The sequence below is a fragment of the Corapipo altera genome, unplaced genomic scaffold (genome assembly GCF_003945725.1).
Source record: "Corapipo altera isolate COAL_440 unplaced genomic scaffold, ASM394572v1 0, whole genome shotgun sequence".
NCBI lineage: Eukaryota > Metazoa > Chordata > Aves > Passeriformes > Pipridae > Corapipo > Corapipo altera.
Window position 1 is genome coordinate 41,924,722 of NW_020884872.1, and position 9,484 is coordinate 41,934,205.

Genomic DNA, 9,484 nt, shown 5'->3' on the forward strand with positions numbered 1-9,484 from the left:
TGTGCCTTTCATGTTCAATGGAGAGAAATAGGTCCGTTTTGTGTGGTTTTTTATCCCATCTCTTGAAGGGTAGGATTAATCATCTTCTGGAAGACAAATCGGTCATATTTGACTACATGTGAAGTTCCTCAGGTAAATATTACTTTGTTGCTTTCTTTCATATTTATATGTTCCATCTCAGACTTTTAAAGTTATATGTACTAGTACAATGTACATTTTCAGGCCAGAGTTTCTAACTTGGATTAAAAGTGCACATTAGGTACTACTCACAATAGCATCTTGTCGTGGTGCAGAGGAGCACAAGGTTTCTCCTGCTGAAGTGACAATCTAGAGCAATGACAAAGGGCTACAGATTCCTCAGTGATTTCAAAATTCCGGGACAGGAGATTTCAAAGCAATGGCACTCCTTTCACTCATTGTGTTGATTTATGAATAAATGCAACACTTCTAACATGAATTTGAAGGGATTAAACTGTTCTTCTGTAATCATGGTAGCTTGTGCTGAAAGCATGAATCAGACTTTGCACTAGTGGTACAGGCTAAGCTTACTGATGTGGTTTGTATTATCAGGATTGTACTAAAATTGCACTTCTTTTCCTCTGGAATTTGTTTCTTCCTTTTTGATGTTAAATCATTTATTTTCAGAGAATTTTGCAGAACATAGTCTTTACACAGGACATTTTTACATGAAAAAGCTTCTGTTATGAGATACAGCACAGGCTTCTGAGTATGCTCAGAAAGGATTTTTGCCTTAGTTTCCTCAGGAAATGCACTTTACTAGCATAACACTGGTGGTGTGTATGAAGGTATATTTATACATCCTTTTCCAATAGCTTTTGACTGAGCACTTCAGGTGTCAGTACATTAAGATCTAATATGTTTTTTTGAAATAGACAACTGAGTGAAGAAGAGGAGAGAGGCTCTATTACTGCCTTTATTGGGGAAAAAAGTGAAAGATGAGGTCAGTTCCTCACAGATATCAGAGAATCTCTGCAGAAGAATGACGCTATGAATGACTCACAGGTTAGAAGAAGCACTAGAGGGAACTTTCACCTTATTAAACTGCAGAAAATCTAAATTCAAGAGGAGCTGAACTTTATTATTTCCACTGATCAGAACTACTTTTTAGAGTCATTTATCCCACTGTTTTGTATCTCCAAACCTAGAACACGTAAATTTTTAAAAAAGGACAAGCACCAAAGCAGGAAGTAAGCAGAATACATATATTTATGGTCAACAAGGGAGTATTAAAAGTTAAAGTGAAATTGCTGCTTAAAGCCAGGAACATTTCTATCTGTGGGCCCTGAGAGTTTCAAGAACAAAGTTCGTATCTGCTTAAAATTATGATTCTTCCCAGTTCCAGAAGTCTTGTCAACACCAAGTTGTCTGCACGTAGTTGACCCCTAAGTTCAGCTGGAATTCACACATTTAATTCTTGAAAAGCATATCTCGAAGAGCGAAGACAGTCCCTGTCTTCATGTTATATATTCCCTGCCTTTATATTTATATAGAACACATTGCATCAATATTTATGTGAGCCTTATTTTATAACAAGTGCAACCTGAGAGGAAACTAGCTATCATATCTTAGTCTGCCAGAGGTCCAGGTCATATCCCCAGTCTGCTAGGACAGGACCCTGCAAGGCCAGTTAGAATACCTATTTACACAGACCCTGTGAATCTTGAATTCTTGTCACATTACAGAACTGCTTTAACCAGAGTACTTCCAAGACACAGTCCACTGTGAAGTAGTCAGGATAAATTCCAGCTAAGCAAAATGAATGACAGGACCACGGTGTCTCTTATCATGTCTAAATGCTTTAATATTCCCCATACAAAAAATGGTGGCATCATTTTGCAAGAAAGAAAGGTGCCCTGCTTATGTTAGGAGAGAAGTAATGAGTTTTTAAGAGAAGAGGCCAAGTGATAAATCCGAGCAGAAAGTGGGTGGAGAAAGTTTCTACAGAAGTCTCTGACATATCTATATCAGCATCTGACATAACTACATCATCCTTGGACAAACTCAAACAGATCCTTGCTGATCAAGCTGGATGCTGCATACCTTGATTTCAGAACATGCCATGCTGGTGACATAAAATACAAGCACATATGCTGTCTCTTCCATCTTACATTCACTTTGCTTACTGCTACCACCTTCTGCTACAAGCTGGCCACATCCCATACTACTACATAGTATCTGGCACTACATCTCCTCTGGATCCCACTTAGTGCCTGAGTGACTAAAATGCACAATATTTTGTGGGGTTATTTTTCAACTCAAAGTGTTTGGAATAATAGGAGTCAGTAGTGCAAGCGAAGGGAGTAAAAGGAAGCTAAATATAATGTTGCTTATTGAAGTGAGACAGGAGGTTTGATAGCGCTTAGACTTAGTGTTGGAAAGAAGGGAGGGGTCCCAAACAAGACAGGTATCTTCATGCAGGTCTCTGGAGGCACACTCTGTCTTACCAACAGAGCACTGCATGGAGAGAGACAGATGGAGAGGCCCAAAACACATCCGGGAGGATGGCTAATAATTAAACTGTGACCTGAGCATGAGATGAGTCCTGTTCTCAATCTTGCTCCGTATTCACGTCACTTAGCAGTACTGATATAGCTTTAGGTGTCCAAATTGTACCAGTAGTGCAGCTACTTTGCAAGTCTAAAGGCTAAAATTTAAATGCTGTGTTACAGCAGTTAAGTGCCTTTCTAAACCCAGCCTTCACTGAACAGCCATATTTCAGTTTTCAGCTTCAACTGTTTTTTCTGTACCTTTATTTTCAAAGGTCTTTTTCCTCCCTCAACAACAGCTAAATTATCTTTCATGCAAAAAATAATCAAATTTTGCTCTACAATTCTGAAATCTTGGTAAGAACCCAAACATAAAAAATATTTAGAGTGCGAATATTTCAGAAAGCTATGAACAAAATGTTGATTTTCAACCACCTTCTTGCCGCTGGCAAATGCTATGAAATGCATTTTCAAAGCCCATTTCTCATTTTCATCTTAAAAAAATATAAAATTCAGAGTATCTCACACCTAAATACATTTCTGCAGACCAGCCAAAAAGTGGATATTAATTTCATTCAGAAGTATTCAAAACCTGCATTTGCTGAGGAGAGCCGTTCCTCAGCTCAGAAGTTTTTTCTCTTTTGTCTTTTAAAATACATTGCAATTGGCTCCATTATAGTCACAGAAGAGAAATTTACATAGACTTTGAAGTTCAGAAATAACTAGTCCTTATGTAAATCACACAAATCAATCAGATCACATTGAATGACATAACTGAGAAAACTGCTATAGAGGAGTCATGCTGTCTCCCTCACTGACTGGGACAGCTTCCTTTTAGTGTAAGCATAAGTGGAATATAGCACATCAGAAAAGTGCCTTTCTGAGCTTTGATTGAGCCTAGTAGCTGCAGTACATGTTACATTACTGCATTTTGTAATATTTTTTGACAGCTTCAGCTTTACCTAAATGCATGCTTTTGCATACATGCAAAACCCCCCAAAAGCAATATTTTTAAGGCCTTCATTACTAAACACTTTTTTCCCCCTTCAGAAGTTCTAGGAGGAATATCATTTCGTCTGAAAGACAGATTTTGCAATGGTGAACTTGCAAATATAAATAATTGAGGAGAGAACCTCTTTGGGTAAAAGCCAGGAAATTGTACTCTTGTAGCACCGCATTTACAGGCTGCTTTGTTATGTATTTGACTTGTTTTTATAATCAAAATCCTTGGTTTTGCCAGTATATGAACATAAATATTTTTATAAAAAATCAGACAAACTGATTAAACAACTGGTTACTTTTAAAAGGATCAAACACATGACCTACGGTTTCTCTGCTTTTATTTATAGGAGATTTATTACCATTGGTATACATTGTCTGGTAATAAAGTAGAGTTGTTCTTCCAAAGTTATATTAAATGTATCTAGACTCACAGAATAAATCCATACTTAAGTCCAGACACTGTAATTTCTTGGCATAAAATAAAATTTGTCAAATATGAGCAAAATGAACAAAAAGTGAGATGACATCAAGGGACACAGATGTTTCCTCTGTACCCAAAGCAGCTCTTCCCATTTGAAAACATAAGTGACTCCTTAGCGTGAAGATCTTTGGGGGAAACTGCTGAGGGAAGCAATCGATTTCTATCTAATTTGTTGAGGAAGTAGATGCTCTTTAAAAATACCTCTACACTAGAACAACCCGAAGTTGTGAAGGAGAAGAAAATTTTATATATTTATATATTTTATTTTTCATAAGCTTTATGAATGCATTAACAACCAGGCTGCTGGATAAAAAAGGGAAGCTTCTGCTTCCTTCCCATTTGGTGTTCAAGATGAGGGTGAGGTATATTCCTGTAATTCCATGTAAATGGCCCATGATTGGAGAGAATTTTGAAAGGAACCCATATCTTTAACACTTTAATGTTGGCTAAACAGCTGACCTGTGTCCAGCACAGGCATGGTGCATTGTCTGAGAAACTGAGGTACTGGGATCAGTAAATTATTTTTTGGATCTCTGTGCAGTCCATCTACAACTTAATGATAGAAAAACGAGTAAGTTTCCCATGCATAACTTTATTCATAGCCTAATTATCTCAAGAGTTTAGAGAGAACTAGAATCGTAGAATCTCAGAATATGCTGATTTGGAAAGGACGCATCAGGATCATTGAGTTCCAAATCCTGGCCCTGTGCAGGACATCCCAAGAATCACACCATGTGTCTGAGAGTGTTGTCCAAATGGTTCTTGAATTCTGTCAGGCTTGGTGCTGTGACCACTTCCCTTAGGAGCCTGTTCCAGAGCCTAGCCACCTTCTGGGTGAAAAACTTTTTCCTGCAACCTAAACCTCCCCTGACTATGTTTCATACCATTTCCTCAAATCCTGTCACTGGTCAAAACAGTGAAGAGATCTGTACCTGCCCCTCCTCTTCCCCTAATGAGGAAGTCGTAAACTGCAATGAGGTCTCCCCTCACTCTCCTCTTTTCCAGGCTGAACAAACCAAGCAACCTCAGCCGCTCCTCATATGGCTTCCCCTTAAGTCCCTTTACCACCCTCATGTAATAAAATCCTTATGTATGTGGCCAGGTCAAAGTTTTAACTTGCACACATCGGAATGTCTTGACTAACTCCAAGAAGTCTCCCCACATTCTTCAAACAAAAAACCAATATATCTGTGGATAACTTCATGGTACAATTCTAGGGCTTACTGTCCAAACACCCTCCTCCTAGTTTAATTCTAGGAGTTCTATAAAATATTCTAATTAAAATCAAATGGGACATAAAGATTAGAGGTTCATGCTTGTGATTTCAGAAAAGAAGGAAGAAGAAAGACTTTTAATTAAGAATTGCTGATTATTGCATTTAACGTCCTAGAACTGAGGAAACAAAAACATTGTTTCTGATCACCCATCATAACAGTGATGTGACCAAATCCAACTGAGATATATCTTGAAACACACTTTATGGGCTACACAAGATTACTAAAAGCTACAGGTCCTTTTTTCTTTCATTTCATCTTTAATTAACTTCAGTACAAAGGCTAAGCTTCAGCCCAGTCACTCACTACTTTTTGCCATATAGCTTTTACATTATCTTCTCAAGATATTACAATTACTCCCTATTGATTTTTGTTGTTGTTTGTTTTGAATACTGAGAAAAGCAGGTAAAGGTTAGCTAGTAATGATGGTTTTGCTCCTTTTGCTCATTCTTCTCTTCAAGGAAGATTTGCTCACTGTTGGATCCAAGAGATTAATTTTTCTTCTTGCCCATATTTTTGCTGTTTTCACGAACACTGTGTTTCTGATGATTTCATTTAATAGTCAAGGTATCAAGGAAGTTCTTTTCAGCAGATTTCAGCTGAAATTATTTCTGTTTGTATCCAATTAGAATTACATAGAAATATTAATAAGATTTTGATGCTCTATTGAAGTACTCATTATATGCTAAGTCCTTAGTTCACTGCTTTTATAGCACAATCTGATATAAAAATGGATGCACTGCATCAGCCATACTCAGTTGGTAATTTGTGTTGTAGAGGGTCAATTTGAGAATATTTGCTTCTTTCAACCAAAAGCCTAGTCAATTACTAACCTTCTAAAGATAAAAATAGCTCTCTCTTTAACAATTCATAGCATCCCAGATGACTGAAAGCTAGAAGACCTGGTTTGAGTAGTACAGCTTTGTACTAGTGCCTTTGACTTTGTGCTTGAATTGTATCAAAATAAAAAACTACAACCAATTAAATAGCTGCAAGATTCCCACAATTCTGGGATAGTATATCTCAAGAATGTAATTTTAATATTTTCATTTTAATATTTTCATATCCCAGAAAATATTTTCATAGAAAACATATAATGTATAGTTCAACATGTTCATTAAACTATTAGAAAAAACTTAAAGCAATATCGTTGAACCCTAGAGAAGTTTTATAATGTAAGAAAAGAAATTGCACATTTACTATCTGATACAAGCTATGCAACATTAAGAGAGAAGAGGAACTTTTAGCCATTGTTCTTGTCCACCTGAGATGTCCTTTTCCAGTATCCATGACTTTGAAATCATAAGAAATATGACAACTACCTTTCTTTCTAACACTTGTTAAAATTTGAGGCATTTTTCATACTTATTTCATCATGTCTGCTGTGTTCCAGTAGGTGTACAGTTCTTGAAGGTGGACTAATATTGCTTCTCCATTTTACAGATGAAAAACCAAAAGCATTACAAGAAATTTTTAAAGGAATTTAAATAGATAAACCCCTAAAAGTTAAGCATCAAAATTTTTCAGCACTTCCTAGAAGTATCAGTCTCATCTATAATTTGCCTAAGTTATCATGACATGCAATTTTGAAACTGGCTATATGAAAATAATGACTGAACATCTCTAAGCACAGGCCTGTACATCAAACAATAAATAACTGTTGGAGAGATGAATTGTGGAATTTCATAATTTCCCTACAGAAGTCAAGAGCAAAAAACCACAAGGACAAAACATTCAGATGTTTACTTGAGTGAGACTAAAGCTCTATTTACAGAGGAAAAGAATAGCTTCTCCTATTTTTGGGAAACTTGGAAAATTACTTATCAGATGATTTCAATAAAGAAAATATAAATTTAGAAAACCACTTGAAAAGCGGCAGTCACAAGATATTTTGTATAAGGCTATATTTTTGATCTCTTCTTTAATTTCTGAATGATCCTCCAGAGAAATCTTATTTCATTTTACAAAATAAAATATTTGAGCACTCAGATATAAATATTAAAATGTTCTTAAATCCCACTTCACCTGTCAGAGACATAGAAAAATTCAAACAAACTGGGCGGAAACAAAAATTTCTTTGACTTAAAATACTGCAAGCTGAGAAAATACTCCAGGATATGGGGATTTACATCCCATGAGATAATATTGAGCTGAAAAATCTGCCCTGCAAATTTTATGGAACAATATTTATCATTCTCATCTGTTTTTAGAGTAATCCCACATTAAACAGAATTTGAGGTACAGATTCCATCTGTTACTCTCCTATCATTTCAAGAGCAACACTAAGGTGAAAAATCTCTGAAATAATTTCTTCCATCCACTCCCAGAAGATGAGAAGTCTTCTATTACACAGAAACAAGGAAGGAATCTCAGAGCTGTTAGGCTTTCAAATCTCTTCTGGAACATAGACTTTAAGACATTCTCTTAATAAGAAGTAGTTACTCTTCTTTCTTCCCAGACTGTATCTCACTAAAAAGGGAGCATGCTCATTTTTTCCAGTCTCATGTAGAAACATCTATGGCCTCCACCAGATAAGAGTGGTTTAGTTTAAGAGGAAAGCATGTGTAATTTAGCACAAATTACAGGGCTGAACACAGGATGCGACTGTAAGCAACAGGGACCAAAAATCCCCTGAAACTGGCTACTTCAAATACTTTGGGGAGCAAAAAGAAAATTCATAAAGACCAGCATTTTAGAAGTCTTTAGTGTGATTTGTTTGAGTAGACAGAGATATCAAAAACTGACTCAGGTTCCCTTACAAAATAGATTCACTTCAACACAAGCACAAGCATCTAAAATAGCTGCTTATTACTCTCTTGAAAATAGCTGCTTATTACTCTCTCTTGTGTTGCTATAATCACTAATCCATGTGCAAATATATTCATGTGTATCCTTAAAGTTAGGCAAGAAAAATCCCCTGGTTTCTGCAATCGAAAAGTAGGAGGATCTTATTGAGCCATGATGTGCAGTGGCCTTGTAGAACAGTCAAGTTAAAACAGGCATTAAAAAAGAAAGGTGAGGGGAAAAAATGCCAAACTGTGCTCTGCATAGTCAAAAAAAGAGTGGCTTTGTACTCTCTGTGAGGGGAAAAAATGTTGTAGAGAAGTAGGTTAATTATTGCCCAGGTACAAATCAGAAATAGAAAGGGAGGTCCTTCATAATCTGGAAATCAAACCCCCTGATAGGCAGAAGGAAAAGCTCTGAGAAAAAGAGAGCTGCCACAGCAGGAGATAATGATCAAATCGAGCATTTAGACATTTTGTGCAGCAGTACCTGGACAAGAAAATGACGTGAAGAACGGTTAAAGGCAGTCCTACTTGTAACACCCAAGAAGTCTGAAATGCAGACTATATACCTGAGACCAGTCTTGCTGATTGCCTATCTATGATTCTCAGTGCCAACTAAAAAAAGCACCCGAGAAGAAAAACAGTTGTCTCAGAGGGGGAGAGAGAGAGAGAGAGAGAAGCAGCAAAAGTGTTCTGATCACTCACAAGTACTCACAAGTACCTCCCGTTCACGGTCTACTGATGTGTGAATTGTTTCATTGACTGAAAAAGGGCATGACGCAGAGTGGTGGAGGGGACTGTGGAATGTCTTATTTGAGCAGTGTCAGCAAGAACACACTGATGAGAAAGAAATAAATGCATACATAATACTGGCAGTCTTGGCTGATGATAAGTTATGCAATAATTTGAGGTGACAAGTGACAACAGATTGACCCAACTTCTTTCATCTCCTTCCTGCTCTAAGAAACATGGATGAAGTCATGATGCAAAAGACACTTTTAAGGTGGTCAGTGTTTAGTAAGGTGATCACTATCTGAATTAGTTGGCAATGGCAATCTCCTAGACACAGCAAGTAAGGATATATAGACTCTTTACATCTGTTTTCCCACATAACTGATAAATTGTCTGGGCTGCCTATCAGCAGTGACAAAAGGGCAGGAACTCGGTAGTCTAGTACTAAAAGGAGGGTATTCTACTAGAGAGAGAAAAGAAATTGTAGGGTGTGGTGTTCTGAAAAACCTTTTCTCTGAGGTAGTAATGGTTTGCCCCTCTGGTAATACTGGACCAATCAGTAGTCCATGTGCGCCCTACGGAAATTGTATACCCACAGAAACAGAAGAGAAGGTGGTGAAGATAGTTTAGAAGGTAGGTAGCCATGATCTGAGCCAGGAGAAGGTAGGGGGCCAGTGAGCCCCTCTGGGGGCCAAGGGCCCC

At 37.2% G+C, this 9,484-nt stretch overlaps 1 protein-coding gene across 1 annotated transcript in view; it reads right to left on the reverse strand.

Annotated features, from left to right (window-relative positions):
- GPC6 (glypican 6) overlaps nt 1-9,484 on the reverse strand; it is a 539,625-nt gene that overhangs the window by 214,148 nt on the left and 315,993 nt on the right. The window lies entirely within an intron of this gene.